Source organism: Macaca fascicularis, chromosome 15 (genome assembly GCF_037993035.2).
Source record: "Macaca fascicularis isolate 582-1 chromosome 15, T2T-MFA8v1.1".
NCBI classification, from domain to species: domain Eukaryota; kingdom Metazoa; phylum Chordata; class Mammalia; order Primates; family Cercopithecidae; genus Macaca; species Macaca fascicularis.
In genome coordinates this window covers 101650335-101675901 of record NC_088389.1, presented here as the reverse complement: position 1 = coordinate 101675901, position 25567 = coordinate 101650335, and the positions used below count along the sequence as shown (strand labels likewise).

At 37.7% G+C, this 25567-nt stretch overlaps 1 protein-coding gene and 1 long non-coding RNA gene across 30 annotated transcripts in view; one reads left to right on the top strand and one right to left on the bottom strand.

Annotated features, from left to right (window-relative positions):
- The window catches only part of TRPM3 (transient receptor potential cation channel subfamily M member 3), a 903691-nt gene that overhangs the window by 469443 nt on the left and 408681 nt on the right, over positions 1-25567 (top strand). The gene's annotated exons all lie outside the window — the stretch shown is intronic.
- LOC141408564 (uncharacterized) lies at positions 13239-18382 on the bottom strand. Its single transcript, XR_012423979.1, has 2 exons — positions 17933-18382; positions 13239-17836 (listed from the first exon to the last, which is right to left on the bottom strand). It is a non-coding gene; the product is annotated as an uncharacterized lncRNA (long non-coding RNA).

Sequence of the window (25567 nt, the reverse complement as noted above, 5' to 3'; positions counted from 1 at the left end):
AATAAAACAATCTTTGCTAATGAGCTAATCATGTGCTTCTACACATCATATTCATAATTTATTAGGAAATTTTCTGCAGACAGTGGCCTAAATCAAAGGGATTACACTAATGGTGCTTTTTCTCTATTTTCAAGCTCTTCTACACTATAAAACTGCAGAAGAAATAAAGAGAACAGTTTTCATATATTATGGCTCTAAAATCAAGACCTCTGAAGCTCTGGACCAAATCACATTGTCACCTTTCTCACGAGAAGTGAGCAGGTCTGTGGGGATGGGGGAATGAAGAATTGACACAGGCTATAAATTAATCAAAGCTCTTGGTAATTTAAAAATCAACCACTTTAATATGACTCAAGTTTCCCCGTCACCCAAGAAAACACATTCTTGTATGTTTGTGTGAGTGTGTATGCATACACACATGCATGTGTGCATGTGTATTGGAATTGCTTTCAATTCCTTAAAATAAATAAATACAATACATTTCCTAGGTCCTAAAACATAGGAGAGGATGGAAAGGTGGGGAGAAGAGTCAATAACAGTATGCCTGTCTATATGGCAAAACAATGTATAGCTTCGAAGTTGAGGCAAAAATAGCACAAAGCACCCACAGACTGGGTTCCCACATTTAAAGAATGTTTGAGTTGATCACCTCTGTCCCATTTTCAGAGAGAAGTTCAAGGTAAAGTAGTTAAAGACAGTATGTGTTGGCAGGGGCCAGGGTGCTGCTGAATGAATAAATTAGGGGTGGTAAGTAAAGGAGACGGAAACAGGAGGAGTAGAGAAGAATGAGTAAATCAGTCAGATTGGGTAGAGACTGGAGCATAATAAGAACAAGAAGCAGATGCCTCAGAACCCCCGGGAGCAGCCTCCAGAAGTGAGCAGAAGGAGTAGAGAAAAGGAACACCTACACACAGTCGACATTGATTAGCTCCCTATGTCAGGAACACAAAGGAAAACCACTTCAGAAACCATCTTAGAAAAGCAAAAGGAAAACAAGAACTCTCCCAGCCAGCCTCCTTCATCTTTCTCTCTCTCTTTCTTCTGACTGTGATCATGCTGCTGCTCCCTCTGCTCTTCCCATCCTATCTGCTGTCACTCAAATCTTTCTTTTTTTGCCCTGCAAAGATCTCTGGAAATCCCAATTCCTCCAGAAAGCCTTTTCTAGCTAAATGAAAAGAGGTGATGCTGACCTCTCCTCCTCGTAGCAGATGGTTGGTACCTCAACGCCTGACTCAGACAGGTTATCCTCAATGTAAATATTTCATAACCAGGGCTCCCACCACAGCATTAGCTCTTGGCTTAGTGTACTCTGTGTGTGTGTGTGTGCACGTGCACGTGAGCACATGTGTGTGCATGCACAGCCACACATGCTGTGGACTGATTGGGTCCTGCCAAAATCCATGTATTGAAGCCCTAGACCCTAATGTGACCAGCTGGAGATAGGGTCTTTAAGAGATCATTAAGGCTAATGAGGTCATAAGTATAAGCATGGGGCCATAATCCCATAGGACTGTGTCCCTACCCCTTCCTTTCCTCCTCCCCACCAAGTGAGGACACAGTGCGAAGGTAGCCATCTGCAAGCCAAAGGAGAAAAGCCCCCATGAGAAACAAAACCCTACCAGAACTTTGATCTTAGACTTTTCAGCCTCCAGAACTGTGAGAAAATAAATTTCTGTTGTTTAAGCCACCCAGTCTTTGATATTTTACTATAGCAGCCTTGAGCAGACTGTGACAGTTTGTGTAGGTAGGGGGTGGCTGCATTTGTGTAGAGTGTTGGTTGAATTTAGGTCACTTATATTAGAATAAAACTCCCACAAGGCAAGGATTGTCAATGTAAGTTACTTACACCAAGGAGCACAGTATTTATGTATGGCAAGTACCTAATAAATACCAGTAAATTCTGCTATTTCTTTAAATTTGGGGGTGACAAATGACTTCTGCCTGTTTTCCTTTTTATGTATACAGTTGGCTCCCCGCTTCGTGTTCCCCTCTGCCTCCTCTAATGCAGCAGAATGACAAATGAAAATTAGAAATCTAACAATGCATTATATTAATCTTTGTATTCAACATGAGTGAATCATCCACTTTTCCTATATCTGTGTCACATATAGGCAAACAATAAATATCTGATAAATGAATGAATGAAATCTCCATGCCCCACGTCTGGCAAGGTCTGTAGGTTAATGGGCAATGGAATGGCAAATGGAGAGGTATAACAGGATAAGGAAAATCAATCAAAGTATAGGCTGGAAAAGAGGAATCATTTTAGCCCAACAGGGACTTTGTATATACATTGACCTGTCACTAGGATCATGAAGCAGTACACAAATGAACCCTGAAAGTAATTGTAGTTGTTGAAAATTAGTTCCTGCCCTAGAAAAGTATTCCTTTGAGAAGACTCATCTCAAGATGTCTTCCAGGGCAGTAACACTCAATCTTCTGATTTCCTTTCTTCCCCGGGAAACAAATAAAATCTCTTTTTAGCATGCTTCTCTTTAACATTTGTGGGAAAAGTATCAGTGCGATAGTTTGAAGCAATTTTGCTCATTTTCCTGTAATACAGATGACGTCTAAGCTCAGTGCTTTTTGTTGAAGACACTGGCAGGGCATCAGTGAGTGTGTAGCCATGAGACCCACTTCCCCACATAAAACAGCCATCTGCCAACAAAACAAATGCATTTCCATTTCGTACATTTGTGTTTTACGAAACAATTTAAATTAGGCCAATGGCACATTAACACCAAGCGAAACGTCTTACCCCATGATGGGAAAGACAGTGCGTTTCCTCATGGAGGCAGTGTTTCAGAAATGTATGTGGCAAATGAAAGCACCGGAAAAAACTTCAATGGCTGATATCTCTGAAGCACTAAGAGCATCTCTGTTGTGGATGCACTAAATAATTAGGATTGTTGCTGGAAGAGAAAGAGCATAAGTTTTGAGAAGAGAATAAAACCCCAAAGGGATTTTTCTGAGTAATGTTAGCTGACTGGAAAAGAGTAAAATATACTACATTAAAGGAGAGTGGAGTAGTCATGGGCTGGTTTTTCTTACACTTAACTGGCTGAATTGCATGCGCTTTGCTTACTGGACATAAATATATAAGCAGCCAATGGCCGTAAGAAGCATCAAAACATTTTTCGTTTTGTATGTGCAGGTTAGTCATAGCTGCACTACAGCTAGCAGTGGCTAGATGTAATGATAAGAAATACATATTTGATCTGTGTTCCTGGTTCCTAACACAAAGCTTTTAAAACCCTTGGAATTTCCTGGATGACAGGAGCATTTCTCGTCCTAATGAGGCCACTGTTAGAGGGCCCCTAGGTAGCTTCAGGATAGGAGCTGGTTACCGGAAAGACGGAGGCATGATTAGAGAGCTGGGACGTTCAGCCCCACTCCTCAACCTCTGGGGAGGGGAGAGGGGCTGGAGATTAAGTTAATTACAAACACCCAGTGATTTAACCAATCATGCTTACATAATAGACCTTCTAAAAGCCCCTAAACAATGAGGTTCAGAGAGCTTCTGGGTTGGTAAATACAACAAAGTGCCGGGAGGGTGGCACACCTGGAAAGTGCATGGAAGCTTTATGCTGCTTCCCACATATCTTGCCCTATGCATCACTTTCATCTGGCTGTTCCTGAGTTGTATTCTTTCTAATAAACCAGCAATAACAAGTAAGGTGACTTCCTGAGTTCCATGAGCTGTTCTAGCAAAGTATTGAACCTAAGGAAGAAGCTGTGAGAGTTCCCAACTTTACAGCTGGTCACTCAGAGATAAAACTGACCCAGACTGGTTGTTGGTGTCTAAAATGGAGGCAGTCTTGTGGGACTGAGCCCTTAATGTGTGGGATCTGTGCTAACTTCAGATAGTGTGAGAATCAAAAGGAATTACAGGATGCCCAGTTGGTATCCAGAGAGTTGGAGAATTGGTTGATGTGGGACAAAAACCACTGATTTGGTGTCAGAAGTGGTGTGGGTAAAGGACATTTCAGACTGGGCTGGGTGTGGTGGCTCACGCCTGTAATCCCAACACTTTGGCAGGCCAAGGCAGGGGGATCATGAGGTCAGGAGATGGAGACCATCCTGGCTAACATGGTGAAAACCAGTCTCTACTAAAAATACCAAAAATTAGCCAGGCATGGTGGTGCACGCCTGTAGTCCCAGCTAGTTGGGAGGCTGAAGTAGGAAAATCACTTGAACCCAGGAGACAGAGGTTGCAGTGAGCCAAGATCATGCCATTGTACTCCAGCCTGGGCGACAGAGCGAGACTCCATCTCAGAAAATAAAAATAAAAACAGTTTAGACTGATGCACCCCTTTCCCCACCAACATATGGCAAAAACATAGTCTTTGTATCACATGTATTTCTTAAATATTTTTTACCCTTCATAAAGTTCTGCTGTGAGTTTCTCTCCTAAAAATAAAATCCCCAGAATGAGAGAGGAATCGCACTGTGGTGATTCACAAATGAGGAAATGGAGACTCAAAGGGGTCATTCAGAAACCTGCCCACTGTCCATCAGTGGCAGCACCTGGTGTCCTTTATTCTCAGGCAAGGACTCCATTAATAACTACCACTTATGAAGCAGTCACTAGATGCCAGTTTGCTGTTACATTATTTCATTTAACCTTCTCAATAATTCAGTGAGATAGGGACTATTCTTTTGTACATTTTAACAGATGAGGGGATTGAGGCATAGAGATATTAACCTTGCCCGAGACTGCACAGCTACTGAAATGAGCCAGGCATTTCCGGTAGGCGGTCTGGCTCTCAGATTCCATGCCTTTAACCACTGCATCATACTGCCATTTTAAAGACATAAACACTTAGAATATGTTCTTAAACTGTAGTGTCCATAAAAATTTCTGGGAACCATGTGATTCAGTAGATCTGGGTTGGGGCCCACACTTCGAGAACACCTCTACTGTCTAGACATTATAGTTGAGATGAGTGAGGATTCTTTTGCGTCTCTTTACTCCAGCATATGCTTTGGACATTCTGCCTGGTAGTCTGGTGTCAAGGGAACATTCACCTTCCATGTGCGGCTGCTGTTGAATGGAGTCAAAAAATCACTAGCTGTGTGACCTTCTGGTAGGAAAATTTGAGTTTCCCTGTTCTGTTTTCCTTCACAGTGAATAAATCCTTCATTTCCTGAGGTTTTGGCTCATGAGAGGATGCTCAGTCCACCTTACTCCTTCTTGACCCATGTGTCATGCTGAGTTGTTCAGCACCAGGAATGAGAGCATATTTGTGTTCTCCTTCCTCTTACTGTCCAGGGAATCTCACCATGGATGATCTTCACCATACTGGGAGGAGACTCATTCGCACTAAGTGATTGCACTGAAAATACGTGCTAGATGTAATTAAATGAGATTGCGCACGAGTTCCGTCTCATGCTGGGACTGGAGATAGGGGCTCGGGGAGGAGGGATAGAAGGAAGGGGAATTGAAATGTGTCGTAGCCACTGTGTTTGACGCTTTGGGTAAATTAATTGAATTCTCACATCGGCCATTCAAGGAACATATTATCCACCTTCTTACAGATGAGGGACCTGGGCTTTGAGGAGTTACATAATGTGCCCAAGTTTGCACAGCTAGTAGATGACAGACTTGACATTTTATTCCACCGTACCTGGTTCTAACAAGTATGTTCCTTCCATAATACCATGCTGCCTACTGAGAAGGAAGCTGTCCAAGATAGGATGGGGGCTAGCTGGAGTGAGCCCCTAGGTGACTCTCACACTGCAGAATGCAGATCTTTAACCTTTGAGCTGCAGCTGCCTTCTAGCAAGTGGTGAGCTAATAGAGGTTTCCCTGAGAGGTTCCCAAGGTTTAACAGCTTGCATGGATTTTATCCATTGCAACTAATTAGGAAACTTCTTCAGAAATTGTGGCTACAGAGTGTTAGGTAACTGTACATATAAACATCTATTTTTCTACTGATATGAATAAAATATAGTCTGACTTGAAGCCAGCCCTAGGCAGTATTGTATTTGTGTTTCAAGAGTCACATGGAGGTCTTCATAACATTAGAGATGGTCAAAATGATTTTCCACTAGGTATTTCCTTAAAATGACGGTGATACAAGTAACAAGCTCCTTTTCCTTTCAAGAATCCTAAATTAGCCTTCCATTTTTTTACTCTTAAAGATACAATTTGAAGATATAGGACTAACATGATACTATAAAATGACTCCGTTCAACAACTCCTTCACTAAAATTGTCTTTAGCTTCCCAAAGAAACCGATGTTCCAGGCCAGGTGCGGTGGCTCAGACCTGTAATCCCAGCACTTTGAAAGGCCAAGATGGGCAGATCACCTGAGGTCAGGAGTTCAAGACCAACCTTGCCAACATGGTGAAACCTCGTCTCCACTAAAAATACAAAAAATTAGCCAAGTATGGTGGTGGGTACCTGTAATCCCAGCTACTTGGGAGACTGAGGCAGGAGCATGGCTTAAACCCAGGAGGTGGAGGTTTCAGTGAGCTGAGATCACGCTACTGCACTCCAACCTGGGCATGACAGAGCAAGACTCTGCCTCAAAAAAAAAAAGAAAAAAATTTTTTAAAAAGTGATGTTCCATCACTCCTATGGAACTGTAATCAATATTGAATTGTTGTCTTTGTGTAAATAACTCAAATTTTGTGTAAATTACTTAAATTTTGTCCTTGCATAAATTATTTTATTTTATTTTATTTTTGAGGTGGAGTCTCGCTCTGTCACCCTACTGGAGTGCAGTCGTGCGATCTCGGCTCGCTGCAACCCCCGCCTCCTGGGTTCAAGCGATTCTCCTGCCTCAGCCTCCCGAGTAGCTGGGACTACAGGCGCGTACCACCATGCCTAGCTAATTTTTTGTATTTTTTGTATAGATGGGTTTTCACTGTGTTAGCCAGGATGGTCTCGATCTCCTGACCTCGTGATCCCCCTTCCTCAGCCTGCCAAAGTGTTAGGATTAAGGCGTGAACCACCGTGCCCAGCCACGTAAATTATTTAAACACATTTCCCCTCTGTTTAAAAACAAACAAAATACCTTTCTCATTTATATCTGGAAACTGTTGTATCAAGAAAAAAAAGCATTTATAATGCTTCAGTGAGTTTACTATGCTATATAAGGAGAAAGAATTCCTTCAAACTATAATGACTGAATTACTTTTCAGGATTAGCCTGTTGGTTTCTTTAGTTAGTAGGTAGTTAATAACATTTGTAAGTATAATTCCTTTTCATTTATTTAGTGCATACATATAGTACAATTAGTATGTGCAGGCATTTTGTAAATAGTAACTCATTTAATTTATTGGGAAGATTGTCCTTTTAGACATCCATTGCTTTATAATATTCTCTGTCTGTTGGTAAGAAATTGTATCATGCCTTTGAAACTGACAGTTTCTATGCTGTGTGATTTGTAGTACTTTATTTAAAATATTATTTGGTATAATCTTTGTTATAATTATTAGTCCCTTTCCAATGATGTCAGCCTGAATTTTTTCTTTCTTTCTGACAAAAGTTCTAGGTGAGTGACGTTTAATAGCCAGGTAGAGGAGGGAATGAAGATCATGATTTGTAGCATTTGCCAATTTCTGTGAAGTAAATAGCTGATTTGATGCTACCAACATGATGTCACCATGTAGAGTTGGGAAGAGATCCTAACCATCAACTCCCATGAGTCGTCTTTTCATTTTTTAACTTAAAGATGCTATAAATTTGGGTTTAGTGAGAATGACTTAGATACCTAGACAAACTCAGAAAAAATGTAAATGTCTCATAAAGTGTAGGATATTAATGGCCTAACTTTCCTATATTGGTATAGTTGATAAGATTTGAAATCTTATATACAAACCAATAGGAAGACTTCATAAGAATTAATATACTTACATGAGTCATTTTTACTAGAAATTAAATGCAGTCACAAGTAAATGAGACCTTCTTGTATTCAGGCTAGCTCAGCTAAAGTAAGCAAGATAAGCAGTGGCCTTGTCAGTATGATAATGAAGACTGACAAAAAGAGGCCCGTGCTAGTATTAACTACCCACAACCTGTAATTATTATGATAAGAAAGTCAGTGGAATAAATGGTTGTACATGGTAAGCGTTAAAGAGGACAGGACCACAATTCGGCAGAAACAAATTCCAGGGCTGCTTCCTATCTGCGTCACTTAAAATCTTATTTTGTCCCACCTGTTTCATCTTTATACTGGAAATATTAATAATTGTTGAAAGTATAAGTGTCACAATGCTTTAAAAGTCAAAGGCATTATACAGATAAAATGTATGAATAATAAGGCGTGTCTTATGTAGGGGGTTAGATTCCAAAGTCAGAACATGAGAAGGCAGAAATTGTGGGTAATGTCAATCCATGCTTCTGATCCTTTAGACATACCAACGTCCCCAGAAAATAATAAATATTGGTGGATCAAAGTGGGCACCCACCTGAATAATTCTTACTGAACAGAGCCTTACAGGTATTACCAGCCTGGATTCTCTTTGTCCATTGAAATGTAGAAAAGTAACATCTGCACTGATTCAAGTCCGAAGACTTATTCAAGATCTTAAAAAATTCCTGAAGCACTGTTACTCCTTTTTTTTTTAAAGTAAAAGAAGAGCTTTTTTGAGTTATAATTCACATACCATAAAGTTTTTAAGGTGTATAATTTAGTGGATTTTAGTAGACTGCAAGTTGTGCATCCCTCATCACTAACGAATTCCACGACACTTTCATTCTCTCAAAAAGAAACTCTTTACCTATTAGCAGTTACTTCCCATTTCCACTCATCCCAGTCACTGGCAAACACTAATCTACTTTCTATATCTATGGATTTGCCTATTCTGAACATTTCATATAAGTGGAGTCATACTCTATGTGGCCTTTTGTGTATAAAATTGTGATTTATCTGACAACATGGATGAATCCTGAAAACATTATGCTCTTTCACTTAGCATAATGTTTCACTTAGCATAATGTTTTCAAGACTCATCCATGTTGCAGGATGAATCACAATTGTATTCCTTTTTATGACTGAATAATATTTCATTGTATTGTATACCACGTCAAATGACAGACATTTGGATAGTTTGCATTTTTTATTATGAATGATGCTGCTATGAATATCTATGTGCAAGTTTAGACATGAACATATGTTTTCAGTTCTTTTAGATATATGCCCCGGAAAAGAATTGCCGGGTCATGTAACTGTGGTTAACATTTTGAGGAACTGCTAGACTGTTCTCCAAAGCAGCTAAACCATTATACATTCCTACTAACAATGTATGAAGGTTGCAGTGTCTCCATATCCTTATCATCAATTGCTAGTGTTATCTTTTTCATTATAGTCATCTTGGTGGGTGTGAAGTGATATCTCATTGTGGTTTTGATTTGCACTTCCCTAATGACTAATGATATTGAGCATTGTTTCCTGTGCTTATTGTCCATTTGTATATCTGCTTTAGGTCTTTGTAAAATATTTCACTGGAAGTGTCCCCAGTACAATCTACTTCCCAAATGGTTCCTTACCTCTTCTCAGTCCTATATATTCCCCATTCTTCCCTCTAGAATGGGGTTCTTTGGTTCCTAAGAACCAAAACACAAATTTATGTCATTTTTTCATAGAGCACAGCTTAACTTTCTCATTTTTTTTGAGTTTTTACTAAGATTCATTTTTTAGAGCTTCTCACTTTCTACTTCACAAGAATGTATTTCCCCCCTAAAAGACAATTTGTCCCTAATAGGGATTCTGGTGCCATTTTTCATGCCATTGTTCTCAGCAAGTTTTGATAGGCTAGTGGGTAGAAAGTGTTCCTAGCAGTGAGTAGAGAGTCTAGCTACCTGAGCAGTGAAAAAATAAGGATCACCGAAGGGATAAATGAAATGCATAAAAAAAGGGGAGAAAAAAACACTTATGATGATGAGTGTCCGCTATTTCAATATGCTGTGAGTGGCTGAGGGAGCAGAAAGTGTCTTATAGGTTAGCTCAATGTGGGGGCAGGGTGAAGATTACTCAGTAGAAGGGGAAAAGAAACCAGTGGTTAAGTATACAAAACTTTGGATTTTTTATTATACAGAGCCATAATCCTTTACACTCAGCATTTTATAATTCAGTGTTTTTCAGATTTTAGAAAAGTGGTACAATAGACATGACATATTACATAGCACCCTAGTGGCATCTAAGGCAGCATCCCCTAATCATACACAACATCCAATGTGTATGACACCAAGTGGGATAAGAAATCTAAATAGCTTTACAACAATTTAGGCTTGGATTGGTTGCCAGATGAGTTAGGCAAAACATTTTCAATTTTCTTTCAGTTTGGGTTTTTTACTTTTTAATTCTGAATGTTATATCATGGTCCTGTATCTTTCAAATGAAAAAATGTGTAGGTGATAAGCCATTCTTCAAATGTTCTCTTTTGGGGAGACCCCTAAGGAAGGTTAATGAGGATGAGAATGAGGATGAAAATGATGTTTCCTAAGTCCCAGTCTTCTTTCCAGCTAGTTATTAGGTCAGTGGTCAACACAACGCACAGATAAGCTTTGCTGCTTAGAAGCATTCACTTTGACCTCATCACCACCTTTCGTTTCAGCTTCAGTCTTTTGCAGTTTATTGCATTGAATATAGTTGAAACACAAGATAATGGGCAAATGTTATTCAGGACAATGATGTGAAGCTCCAGAAAGAAAAAGAAACCACCACAGAGAGGAGAGTAGCAGGAAAGAAGACATTAGATAAAAACAATGTTAGGAAAATAGCTACTCCCCACAAAAGGCCCATCGCTGTACCAACTCTGTCCTTGGAATATCTTGAATGATAATAAATGAGCATAGGGATCTAGAAGGATTGACTGACAACCTTTGTACAGATTCGATTGAGGAATTAGTCTTACTTTGCCTTTTGTTTTTGTATGACTTTAAAGAGACTCTGATGCAGGTTTGGTCTAGTGGAAAATCCTCTTGATTTACACAACCCCCTTGTCAGAATGACCCTAAGAGGCATCATTTTTCATTACAAAGGTTTTCATTTTGTTGGAGTCACTCTGATGGGAATATTTTACATACATTAGCTCTAAAATTAAAATTCATAACCTTGAAGTACAGGTTCTAACATCCCCATATAAACAAAAAAATTGAGATTTGGAGAGGTTAGCTAATTTATACAAGTTGTACAGTAAATAATTTGTTGCATTGGGATTCAGACACAACTCTGATGATAAAGCTCTTGCTCTTTGTGCTGCTTATGATGCCTCTTTAATGCTACCCTGCTTTTGTCACTGTCCACATGGATACTGATTTTGCTGTATAGTGTAGAGACCTACAGACCTGGTTTCAAATCTAAGCTTTACCATATACTGACTGTATGACCTTGGAATAGTAATAATAATAGTGTTAATAAGAGTTACCATTCAGTATATATAAAGCACTATTCTTATATATATTACATACATATAATTATGTAATTTCTTTGTGTGTGTATACATATACATATAAATATACATTATATATGTAATATATTATATATGTAATATACATATGTAATATATATTATACATGTAATATACATTATATATTTTAATATATGTAATACAATATATTACATATATAATATATTAAAATACATATAAATATATATCCAATAAGAAATGTATATATACATATAAATATATATATTTAAAATTTATTATATATATTGTATCTAATATTTTATATGTATATATAATATGTTTTAAATATATATTATATATTTTAATAATATATATTTAAAACATATATAATATATATTTTAAAATATATATTATATAATTTTATATATTATCTATTATATATTATATAATTCTATATTATATATAATTTAAAATTAAATAATATATTTAAATATATATTATATTTAAAATTATATATTATATATAAATATATATTTAAAAATAATATATATTTAATATGTATATAAACTCTATATTTTTATAAATATATAATATATATTTAAAATATACATATATAAAATCATTCAATTTTCACAACAATCCTACACGTGCATAGGATTATTATGCTATTTACAGATGAGAAAACTGAAATAGAAAGTGGTTAAATCATACAATTTGTAAGAGGCAGGAGATTTCAACACAATGTTCTGTCTGCAGAATTCATGATTTCAACTATTTCACTATAAAGCCTAAGTAAGCTGTTTGAGATTACATTTCTTATTTATTAACATCAATGATTCATAATTAATATTAATAATATTGGCTATTCGTGACCAACACATTATTATTTAACAACATTCATATTTTATTCAGATTTCCTTAGTTTTTACCTAATGTATTCTTCTTTTTTTTTTTTTCTTTAAGTTCTAGGGTACATATGCAGAATGTCCAGTTTTATTATGTAGGTGTACACGTGCCATGGTGGTTTGCTGTACCCATCAACCTGTCACCTGCATTAGGTATTTCTCCTAATGCTATCCCTCCTCTACTCACCTACCCCCTGAGAGGCCCCAGTGTGTGATGTTACCCTCCCTGTGTTCATATGTTCTCATTGTTCAGCTCCCATTTGTGAGTGAGAACATGCGGTGTTCAGTTTTCTGCTCTTGTAACAGTTTGCTCAGAATGATAGTTTCCAGCTTCATCCATGTTCCAGCAAAGGACATGAACTCATCCTTTTTTATGGCTGCATAGTATTCCATGGTGTATATGTGCCATATTTTCTTTATCCAGTCTATCATTGATGGACATTTGGGTTGGTTCCAAGTCTTTGCTATTGTGAACAGTGCTGCAATAAAGATACATGTGCATGTGTCTTTATAGTAGAATGATATATAATCCTTTGGGTATATACTCAGTAATGGGATTGCTGGGTCAAATGGTATTTCTAGTTCCAGATCCTTGAGGAATTGCCACACTGTCTTCCACAATGGTTGAACTAATTTACACGCCCATCAACAGTGTAAAAGCATTCCTATTTCTCCACATCCTCTCCAGCACCTGTTGTTTCCTGACTTTTTAATGATCGCCATTCTAACTGGTATGAGATGGTATCTCATTGTGGTTTTGATTTGCATTTCTCTAATGACCAGTGATGATCATTTTTTCATATGTTTGTTGGCTGCATAAATATCTTCTTTTGAGAAGTGTCTGTTCATATCCTTCCCCCACTTTTTGATGGGGTTGTTTTTTTCTTGTAAATGTGTTTAAGTTCTTTTTAGATTCTGGATATTAGCCCTTTGTCAGATGGCTAGATTGCAAAAATTTTCTCCAATTCTGTAGGTTGCCTGATCACTCTGATGATAGTTTCTTTTGCTGTGCAGGAGCTCTTTAGTTTAATTAGATCCCGTCTGTCAATTGTAGCTTTTGTTACCATTGCTCTTGGTGTTTTAGACATGAAGTCTTTGCTCATGCCTATGTCCTGAATGGTATTGCCTAGGTTTTCTTCTAGGATTTTTATGGTTTTAGGTCTTATGTTTAAGTCTTTAATCCATCTTGAGTTGATTTTTGTATAAGGTGTAAGGGAGGGGTCCAGTTTCAGTTTTCTGCATATGGCTAGCCAGTTTTCCCAACAACATTTATCTATAAAATGGAATGATACTATCTGCCTTATAAAATTGTTATAAGGATCAAATGAGAAAATATATGCAAAGAACTTATCACAGCCCCTGACCAAAAAAAGAAAAATCTCCTAATGTTCATTTTTCTTCTCCCTTGCTCTGAAGCCAATACGACAGTTTCACAGACAGTATTTAATATTTGCTACACTGGTGACCTGGATCACTTTTAAAAGTCGGAGTGATCTGGAACAATCCAATGGGCAATATGAACCCTTGGAGTAGAACTGAATCCCAGCATAAGAGGGGCTCTCAGATTCATACAAGCTGGTGGAGTAAGACTCCAGGGACAGATAGGAACTGAGAATCTGCACTGATTGCATGATAAAGGAAGGAAGGAATCCACCTGAGTATGTAACAATCACCATTTTATGCAGTCTGTTCCAGGAGAGTCTTCAGTACCTATTCATTGTCAAAATGGGATGAAAAACCAACACAGAGCCCTGCCCATTGTAGGAACATATATTGAGTGACATTAATCTTTAAGTGTTCTTGCTTTCTGTAAAGAAGCCCTTGATTTATCAATATAAGCACATTGTATACCTATTATATGACTCGATGAGGGTTGCAAGGTACACAATACACAATACTAGCTCTTAAAGAGCACCTTAGTACAGTGAGAAGACAGGATACTCAGGGAAAGAGGTAAGCAATGCAATCTCTTATGGAAAATGGATAAAGAGTAAATATGACCATTATTAAAATAAATGCAAGGACCCAGGACTTGGATGGCCTGGAGAAATTTCATAAAAGAGATGAGACTTGAGCCGGGTCTAAAGGACTTATCAGTCTCACAATTCTCATCCATAAAATGGAGATAATAATTCCAGCTTGGTTTCTATGGAGTTCACATGAGATAGTATGAATTAGCTTTATCCACAGTGTATTGTAGGGACCATTGAACCCTTGAAATATCCCAAGAGAAAGGTTTTACGATAAGGTAAACTTGCAAAACACTATATAAATCACCCTCTTAGTTTCTCAATAAATATTCACATCATAATGATGCTAAGAATTATGGAAAGCTAAAAAGAAATTGTTGAGTCTTGTTTTACTCAGAGGAGAGGGGTCCCAAATAATTTGATCACAGAAGCCCTTTATTCAGAGATCATCTATTAACATCTTATGTGTTCCATGGAACACACTTTGAGAAATGCTCATATACATGAAAATTTCTTTGTGTACTTGCATAAAGTGATGTGGTGATTCATATTATTGTATGCGAGTATCTGTAGTATAAGTTCACAAAGTAAACACAGAATTTCTTTGGATCAGAAAATGTATCTAACTTTATCTCTCACTGTATGCATGGGCTTTTTCTGCTTGTATATTTAAAAAAATTAAAAAAAAAAACGTATTTAGAGTTTATGTCTTACCATCCAAATTCAACCCACTCAAATCCCAGTCAAGATTTCCCTTTTTCACAAAATCTTTCCAACCTTCCCTCCCCTCCTGCCCACAGGGATTCCTGTGTTCTCTGATCTTTCTCAGCACTGACTGTCCCCAAGGAACTGGGACTTTGGAGTCGTCTCTAAGAAACTGGAATTATGCAGAATTAAAATGTTCCACATTTGGTAGAGTTGAATAGCATTAGAATGAAATTTGTGAGAAAACCACAGTTTTAAAATAAAAGGTAGCATTTCTTCATTGGAGTTCCAGAAGTTCCAGAAGAATTTCACAAGAGAAAACTGCTTCTTTTCTGTTGTTGTTTTTATTTGTTTTTGTTTTGTTTTGTTTTCGCTTTGTTACCCAATTCTAAGTTCACAATTACAAAAGTTTCATTCATTCATTAAACATATTAAATTTAAGTCTTCTGAATTTGGACATGGATTTACATTTAAACTTTTAAAATATCTTTTTTAAACTCTTATTTGAAGTTCAGGGATACATGTGTAGACTTGTTAAATAGGTAAACCCACGATGTGGAGGTTTGTTGTACAGATTATTTTATCACATAGGTATTAAGCCGAGTACCCATAAGATATTTCTCCTGATCCTTTCCCTCCTCCCACCCTCCAATAAACCCCAGTGTGTGGTGTTCCCATCTAAGTGTCCATTTGTTCTCACCATTTAGCTCCCACTTATAAGTGAGAACGTGTGGTATTTGGTTTTCTATTCCGTTGTTAGTTTGCTAAGGATAATGGCCTCCAGCTCCATCCATGTTTCTACAAAGAATATGATCTCATTCTTTTTTATGGCTGCATAGTATTCCACAGTGTATATATACCACATTTTATTTATCTAGTCGATCATTTATGGGCATTTAGGTTGATTCCACATCTTTGCTTCTGTGAATAGCACTGCAGTGAACATAAGCATGCCTGTGTCTGTATGATAGAATGATTTATTTTCCTTTGGATATATACCTAGTAATGGAATGCTGGTCCAATGGTAATTCTGTTTCTACGTCTTTGAGGAATTGCCGCACTGCTTTCCACAATGGTTGAATGAATTTACACTCCCACCAATGGTGTAAAAGTGTTCCCTTTTCTCTGCAACCTTGCCAGCACCTGTTATTTCTTGATTTTTTTTAATAGTAGCCATTCTGACTGGTGTGACATGGTATCTCATTGTGGTTTTGATTTGCATTTCTCTAATCAGTAATGTTGAGCTTTTTTTCATATGCTTGTTGGCCACATGTATGTCTTGTTTTGGAAATTATCTGTTCATGTTCTTTGCCCTCTTTTTAATGGGATTGTTTGTGGGGTTTTTTTTGGTAAATTTGTTTAAGTTTTTTGGATGCTGGATATTAGACCTTTGTCAGATGCATAGTTTTCAAAAGATTTCTTCCGTCCTGTAGATCGTCTGTTTATTCTGTTGATAGTTTTGTTCACTGTATAGAAGCTCTTTAGTTTGAAGAGATCCCATTTGCCAATTTTTGCTTTTGTTGCTGTTCCTATTGGTACTATTCTAAGAAATTGAGGAGGACAGACTTGTCCGCAACCCACTTTATGAGTCCAGCATCATCCTGATACCAAAACCTGGCAGAGATACAACTGAAAAAGAAAACCTCAGGCCAATGTCCTTGGCCTCATAGGATATTGAACATTGATGCAAAAATCCTCGACAAAATACTGGCAAATAGAATCCAGCAGCATATCAAAAAGCTTATCCACAACGATCAAGTAGACCTTATCCCTGGGATGCAAGGTTAGTTCAACATAGACAAGTCAATAAATGTGATTCCTCACATAAACAGAACTAAAGACAAAAACCACATGATTATCTCAATAAATGCAGAAAAGGTTTTTGATGTCTTCTTGTTAAAATACAGTCACAAAACTAATTACTCTTTTCTCTGTGTGACTTGATAGTTATAAAATTTTAGTACTTCCTGACTCTACTGAAATCTGTGATTTGATCTTCAAAATCACTTTTGTTAAAAAAAAAAAAAAGGATAAAATGCAACAGTTCTAATTTAAACTCAGCACATTACTTATTACGGGGACCACCTTTTTTGAAGTTGTAAAATCAAGTACAATAATTACTGAGTTTAAAATGTTATAAATATGTTCATTGCTACTCTTGAAAACAAGGAATCCTTTGGCCTTCTGACTGATGCAGCAATGGAACTATTCTATGTGCCAAAGGAAAATGCCCATGAGTTGCTTTTACTGTGAATTTCAAAAAGAAAAAAAAGGGATAATTTGAGAGCATGACACTGTAGCTATTCTGGGAGAAGCTAGAAGTCAGATGGGGGAGAGTGAGGGAGTTAGAGAACTAGGGCATGATAAGATCAGGAGCAACAGGATGTAGATAACAATGAGATTCTGTTCAGATACTGGCTTACTACACTAAATTAAAAACAACCACAAGCTAAATGTGGTACCCATTATATTATACAAAGAAAATTAAACTGAGGCAGAGAAATACAGACTGATCTCAACTTTTATTGTCTCATATAACAGAAAAGAGTCAGAAAAGGTCAGATTTAGAAAATTCTTCTGATTGCTGAAATAGAACTAGACACCTAAGCAGAATCTTTGGAAAGCAAAAGGTGATTTATTTGAAACCCTGTGGTTAATGAAAATATCTATTATTCAAATACAGATTGCGATTTATGAAAATCAGTCAAGGACAGGAGTCATACCTAAGGCTCTGCTTGAAACTTGTTATTTATAATAATTCACATCAGCTCAGAATACAACTGGAATTTCTCTGTGAGTTCCTCAGCCACGGGGATTGCAGATTCTTCCTGGCCCGATGCCAGAGCCTGGAAATGAGTTACTTCCCAGTGAATGCTTGCTGTCCCAACCAGTCATCTAGGGAAATGAAACAGAATGAGGAATCACAAGGAAAAAACAGCAATGATACTGAGATTGTTGCCTTCACTTCAGTAACAAACTTCTGCCACTTACCAAAATGTCTCATAGTTTTTAAACTCTGGTTCTTCTGTTACCTCTCTGTTAATTAACTGAAGTATCCATTCATTCGCTCAAAACCTCAGCTTTGAGCTTATTTTAGGCACTGGTTATATATTGTAAAATATAAAAGCTTGGTCCCTGCCCTTTTGAATTTTATGATCTAATTTAGGAAAGACAGACAATAAGTAGAAAAATGTATCTTAATCATAATTGGGATAAATAATAAGAATAAAAATAATGCTGACAAATACCCAGGCAGCATATACTACTTCAGAATAGCAGTTCTAGATGAAATTTGAACTTTCTTTTGAGAACTCACTCATTAAATTGATTTGTAGTCACTGATTTACCAAGAAAACACTATGAAATTTAAAACTGAGGTTAGAAACCTCCCTAGCCAAACGAAGAAACCACCAGAGAAAACATATTTTGTAAAAAGAAAAATATAAAGGTGATAGAATCTTTAATGTTTTAATTGGCCTTTATTAGTTTTAATTTTAAAATCTTGCTGTAAAATATTTCTTTCTGACTCCAGAGACAAGGTTTCTAGACCAAAGCTTAGGCTACTATTGATGCAGAAATGCATTTGTTTATTCACCCACTTTCAGGGCAGCAGAGCTTGGCAAAGACTGTAGATTTCGGTGCCCAGTCTGAGGAACGTGAGTATGAATACATACTCTTCTGGAGGTTTCCAGTGTGAACTTGGACAGGTTGTTTACCCCTTCCAAGCCTCATTTTTGTAAAACATTTTAATCACAATACAGCACATTTACAAAAAGTGCACAAGGTATCGATATATACCTCAAAGTATTATCACCAAACACGTCTGTGTAGCCACTACCCAAGTCAAGATGTGGACCATTGCCAGCCCCTCAAAATCTCCTCTTGGGTCCCTCCAATCTCTAGTCATCTCTCCTCTCCAGATTAGCCACTCTCTTGAATTCTAACATTAAAATTTGATGTTGTACCCCCTCTTTAAAAACTATATTTGTATGGAATAAAATGGTATGTATCGTTTGGTGTGTCTAGCTTCTTTTACTGAACCACATTTCTGAAGCTGTAAAATGGGAGAAATGATGTCCTTCTTATTCTGTGGTTAGGATAATGCTGTTGAAGTTGTGCAGTGTGTAAGGTGCTTTGCTTCCAGCCAGTTGCCAGAAAAGACGACTGTTTTATCCTTCCCAGTTGTTTTCTTTAGCAATGCCCACAAATACAGAAAAGCTAACGATGAGGGTGGATTGATTTGGAACCATTTGCTAGAGCTTACCTTGCCTTGAGGTCTACTGTTTAAACAACTGGTCTTCATCCTGCCACTTAATTCTCCTTTTCTGTGTGCCTTTCTTCCTATGGAGTAGCTGTTTCTTCTGCATTCATCTAGAAATAGGCTCAATTGGTTTGTGTTTTGGAAGATTATATAAATGACCCAAAAAGATTTTCAGAGATAACAGTAGCTGCAGATTATCCTTCATCAGGACATATTCTGTTCCAGACATTCTGCTGAGCACTTTACATACATGACAGTCCCCTTGTCCCCACGGTGATTTGGTATTCAAAATCACTTTGCAGTTTCTCTTTCCATACTTTCAGTTACGCAAGTTACCATACAGTAAGATATTTTGAGAGGCAGAGACAGAAAGAGAGACCACATTCATGTAACATTTATTAGAATATATTGTTATATTGTTTATCTCTTACTGTTTGTAATTTATAAATTAAACTTTTTCGCAGGTGTATGAATAAAAGAATACATAGTTTATATTGCATAGGATTTGGTACTATCCATGATTTCAGGCATCCACTGGGAGTCTTGGAATATATCTTTTATGGATAAGGGGAAACTACCGCATCTCATTCCATCCTTACCATAGGTGAATGAAAGAGGTGTTTGTAATATCCCCATTGCAGAGCTGAAGTAGTGAGACCAGAGAGACTTGAAAGCTTACTCAACCACTAAGATATGGAGTTAGGATTTTCATCTAGGCAGTTGATTATAAGCCTGGCTCTTAACTGCTGATGTACAGGCCTGTGATACAGGCAGATCCTATAATATTTTACTACAATCCTTTATGAAAGATTATCATCTGTGGATTTTAACCATCACTGGAGAGCTTCTTGGTGGAAAAACTAATGGGAGCCTATGACAGTGTCCCCTATAACCTTACTGGGAAATACTCTCACTACCTGGCATTGAACACGAGCTTGGAGGCCACATAAATGCCTCAATATAAGTTCTAAAGTTTAAAGTCGAAATCAATCCATTTTGTGTGTTACATCTGCACTAAGGCATGTCATGATTTACCTGGGAAAGTGTCTTTGGGAATTTTAGTGCCTTCTCTAGTCCTTCTACCATTTCCTTCCTATCATCTTTATAATTTGTTTTCTATTTCTTAATTTTCTATTATTGACCAGTAATCACAGTCCTATAGAGACATTCCCTGATGCTAATTCAAAAGATTAGAGTCTCTATGAAAATCTGCCAGTTTTAATTCTATGAAGCAGTTAAAATAGAGTCTACTTGGGCATTTTATAACAAATCCCCTTATGGCATTACATAATATGTCTCAGTTTACAAAAACTAAACTTATAAATACCAATTTAATGCTTTCTTTGTGCATGATATCATGCTAGGGATTCTGGGTAAAACAAGAAAATAATATGGCATAAGCCCCATCCCCAGAGAAGTTAAAATTTAGTTAAAGGAGAAGACAAAGATAGTCACAAAAAAATTAAATTTAGTTTAAAGTAATAGTAGAAATGTTGTAATACTGCCTATGAGTAAGAGGACATCTAAGGTAGTCTCAGAATAATTCCTAGAGATGTTCAGAGAAAACAGAAGTGACTTCAGGATGAATACAAGCTGCAGAGTCAGACTGTGTAAAACACACTGGCTGAACAAGCATGGCTTTACCCAAGGCTTCAGGGAAATGAGGAGAGACAGGTAGAAGATGAGTTTCCTATTGTTTCCTATTGCTGCTATAACAAATGACTGAAAACTTCACAGCTTAAGATGGCACAAGTTTATTATATAGCAATTCCGTAGGTCAGAAGTTCAAAATGGGTTGTACAGGTTAAAATCAAGATGTTAGCAGAGCTGTATGTCTTCTGGAGACTCTAGGGGAGAATCTGTTTCTTGCCTCTCCAGCTTCTAGAGACCACCTGCATTCTTTGGCTTGTGTCCCCTTCCTCCATCTTCAAAGCACGTTGCTCCAACCTCTGTCTACGTCATCACATCTCCTCTCTGACTCCTACTCTCCTTCCTTCCTCTGTAAGGACCTTTGTGATTATACTGGGCCCACCGGAATCATCTCTTTATGTTGTAATTAACTTCACCACATCTGCAAAAATCCCTCTAGCCATGTAAGATAACATATTCCCAGGTTTCGAGGATTAAGATGGGTGTGGACATCTGTACAGGCATTATGCTGTCTACTCCAGGCTGTTAACCCCATGTTAAGGAACACTTTCAGTGATAGGCTTTGAAGTTGATCCTACACAGCACAAAATCATTGAACATTTCTATCTGGGGAGAGACATGAGCACAGCACTGAGTGAAAGGCAGAGCGGTGGCCAGAGAAACATGGAGACGGGGAGACTGACGTGGAGAGTGTTGAAGCCATCACTGGACAGTGTACACACGGCATGTTCTCATGTCTCTGGTATGTTGCATGTGAGAATGAGAAAGTACCCACGTGCCCACCCATGCTATGCTTGTAAATACAGCCTCAGCTTGTTTCATGTGGATATTTGCTTCGCCATGGGAAAGCAGCCACCTGAGGAGGCCTCAGACTTTCCTGCCTCCTGGTATTCCTGCTACAACATCTCTCTTTAAGCATTTTGTATTCTGAGGAATTATCATCATGCTTCAAAATACCAATATTCAGAGGGATGGGAAGTACTTCTCTGAACAATTTCCCAGGTGTCCCAGAAGTTTTTCCAGTCTTAAGAAGATGAAAAAAGGTAGTCTGTGATGAGTAATTAATTGTCCAAGCTGCAATATCTTTCAGAGAGACCTTTTTCATGGATGGGAGGGACTGTCACCTGGAGGCAGCCAGGAGAAGGTACTTAATAGCAAGCAAGCTTGAGTGGCATTCACAGCAGAGCTGAGTCTCCTCTCTGTTTTCTTCATCCCATCATAATGTCCAGTTTGAAATGAGTGTTCACGTACAGTAAGTTTTGATTCAGACCCTCAGTTTATTGGAATTAACTATAGCTATGTCTCCACACAGGCATTTAAAAACAAAAAAAAAGAGAGTTAAGTGAATTAGCAGACTTGCAATGGACCAAGAGATTGTCGGGGAGTTCCCATAAACACAAGCAAGAGCTGAAGTTGCCCCTCTCTGGCAAAACAAATTCAAAGAGTTCAGAAAAGAATAAGCCCTAATGATTATTAACTTATTTGGGGGTATTATCATCAGTATGGTTGCTTATCTAGGCTAAAGCAATTAAGATGAGATTAGATAGCTCTACCCTACTGCTTGCTAAGGCTTGATAACATGGAATTTTCAGAACACAAAAGTGTGTGTTTGCTGAAATGGAAGAGAAAATTATAACGTTGGTGTTCACTTTGAGGAATTATAATGCAATCTAAAAGGGACGGGAAAATGAAACTTACCACTTTTCCAAGGCAAAATGGTGCGGAGTAGTTATTTTGGTAGTGTTTGAGTTTTGATGTTCAGTAGCAAAGAAAGATCCCCAGAAATAAGCCCAGAAGTCTCAGAGGGAAAACATAAATATTCATCTGTGCTTTTAACAACTTGCTATTTTCTTTCTTAATTGTGTTTACCTTTAAAACAACAACAAACAGAAGCCAAAAACTTGGCAGAGGGTTGCTTTTTAAGAGGATTGTGTTCCTTGACTGCCAAATGAGCATGCCTTTCTTTATTTTTTGGTGCTTTTTTCTTTTTTTTTTTCTTTTTGTTAAAGTGATACTTTCCATTTCTTTCATTCAAAAACATCTTGCCCTTCAACCGTCATCCAGTACTTGGACATCAGAATGTTGGGGGCCCACAGAGGGCACGTCAAAGGCTGTGTTTATTATTATTATTATTATCATGTTTATTTTTATATTATTATATTAAATTATAATAAGCATCCATTAAGACTCAAGCTAGTAGGCATTAGGGATGTGCAGAATTTAGAGACGAATATACACAAGCAAATATTTGCTATACATTATAATAAGCTATTTGTACTTAAAAAGTACTATGACCATAGTATTATTATTATAATCATTATTATCATCAAAGGAGAGGACCTCTAGTGAATTTATGTTCATATGCCCATGTAGCGCAGAACCACACAAACTTTGCTAGCAAAAATAGCCTACCCTTTTTGAACCTGTTTCCCATGCGTGGGGTATAGAATGGAAAGGGGTCACTGCCCTGGGGTTGCTGATAACACATAGTAGCCACAGCCATTATCAGGGAGAGCTCCCAAGGAAAAGGTGACCCTAGATCATGCATCTCTTGTCAGCCCATGTTCCTTTCTGTGCTTATCTCAAAGTTGCAAGATTCCATGTCTAATTTCATACATGCTATTCCTAATTTTCTGGTTGCTAAACCCTCTGCTTTCTGTACTCAGAGCATATGTCCGGGGAAGTGGGTTCCAAAAGCAAAGCACAAAGGCCAAAGCTTGGAAGGAGTGCTAAAAATCTAGAAGAGGACTTTCATATTGTAGTAGAGGAAAGTCTGTTTCCTAACTATTAAGTTCTGCCTTTTCTTTCTGATGTTCAATAGTAGTTGCCACAGAACAGATGAGATTTGGGAAAGTTGGAGGAAGGGGAAGCAGCACAGCTGCTGAGTTTGAGGACTTTGGGCAAAGTACTTGAATCATGAGACTTTTGAAAAACGGAGAAATGAGTATTTATGAACCGATTGCAGCCAAGCATGCTGCTAAATACTTAGCAGACCTGTTTTATTTGATGCCATCTTCAAAAAAATATATAAAATATATGAGGTATAGATGTGAAAATTAAGGATTTAAAAGAAAAGATACATGATTGTTTCCCAGCCCCTGTGTGACAAAGCTTGGGCAAGTCAGTCCTTTTAACCCCAGAGCACCTCCCCTCTCAGCAGTGATAGTACCCGGAGCAGTGGATAACAAGTAGTTGATGCTTTATCAGTGCTCAGTGGGCCTAAGTTTCACAGTTCATGGGTTCTGCTTGTAAGATGACTTTGCTGTTGCAGTTGTATGCAAGTCTAGTGAAAAAGCATTTGCTTTAAACATAAAATGTTGGCCAGATGCAGTGGCTCACACCTGTAATCCCAACACTTTGGGAGGCCGAGGTGGGCAGATCATTTGAGGTCAAGAGTTTGAGACCAGCCTGACCAACATGGTGAAACCCTGTCTCTACTAAAAATACAAAAAAATTAGCTGGGCATGGTGGCGTGCACCTGTAGTCGCAGCTACTCGGGAAGCTGAGGCAGGAGATTCACCTGAACCCAAGAAGCAGGGGTTGCAGTTCTAGATCACACCACTGCACTCCAGCCTGGGTGACAGAGTGAGACTCAGTATCAAAAAAAAAAAAAAAAGAAATTTAATTAAAATTGATTTTTTTTTTAATGTCAAAATTTAGAATAATGTTTATAAGTGGGGAGGATATATGGTCTTTCTCTGTTGGCCCAGGCTGGAGTGCATTGGTGTGATCACAGTTCACTGCGGCCTTGATCTCCTGGGCTCAAGCGATCCTCCTGCCTCAGCCTCCGTAGCAGCTGGGACTACAGGTGCATGCTACTTCACCTGGCTACTTGTAAAATATTTTTTTGTAATGATAGGGTCTTGCTGTGTTGCCCAAGCTGCTCTCAAATTCCTGACCTCAAAGAAATCCTCCCACCCTGGCCTCCCAGAGTGTGGGATTACAAGTGTATTACCATGCCCAGCCTAAGAATTTTTTAGTGTAAGAAGTAAACCATTAAGACCTTTATTCATTTGGATAGGATATGCATAAAAATATATGCACATACATCCACAAATTCTTAGTTTAGTCAACAGTAAGTTTTAATATATTTTCAACATCTTTATCTTTGCTTTAAGAGCTTGCTACAACTATTCCATTTGCCTTGCAGACTTATTGCAGTTTATATATGTTTCCACTTTTTTCCTATTTAAAATTTACTATCTTTGGGTAGAAATGTTGAATTAATTAATAGAAGTCAGTGCTTTCTGTGGCAAAAAAAAAAAAAAAAGTGTATTTCTCCTGGTAGAGATGAGGCTGTATTTATTTATTTGATTTCTTTAAAAAAGATTGATCCTAAGAACTGTCCAAGCTCTCCATTTATTCATATAAGCATAGCCTGTGGTCTGTTACTCCCAACATTGCCCAGTTCCTTAATTCTTGTCCTGAAACACTTATCTTTGAGTAAACAACATTTAGGTCCATGTAATTCTCAATTGGGTGCCCTTCAAATGATAGTGCTAAATAGCCCAGGTAGAATATTGGGAGTTCCTCTGATATAAAAACTCATTCAGTAGATATTAGACCACTAGCTAATTGATATTGGCCACTGAAAGGTTGTCAGAGATAATGATATCCTATCACTCTCATTATTACACTTTTTCAGCCTACCAAGTATATTCTGTGCCAAATAACAATAGTAGCGCTGCCCCCAATGAGCTCGTGGTTACCATTGA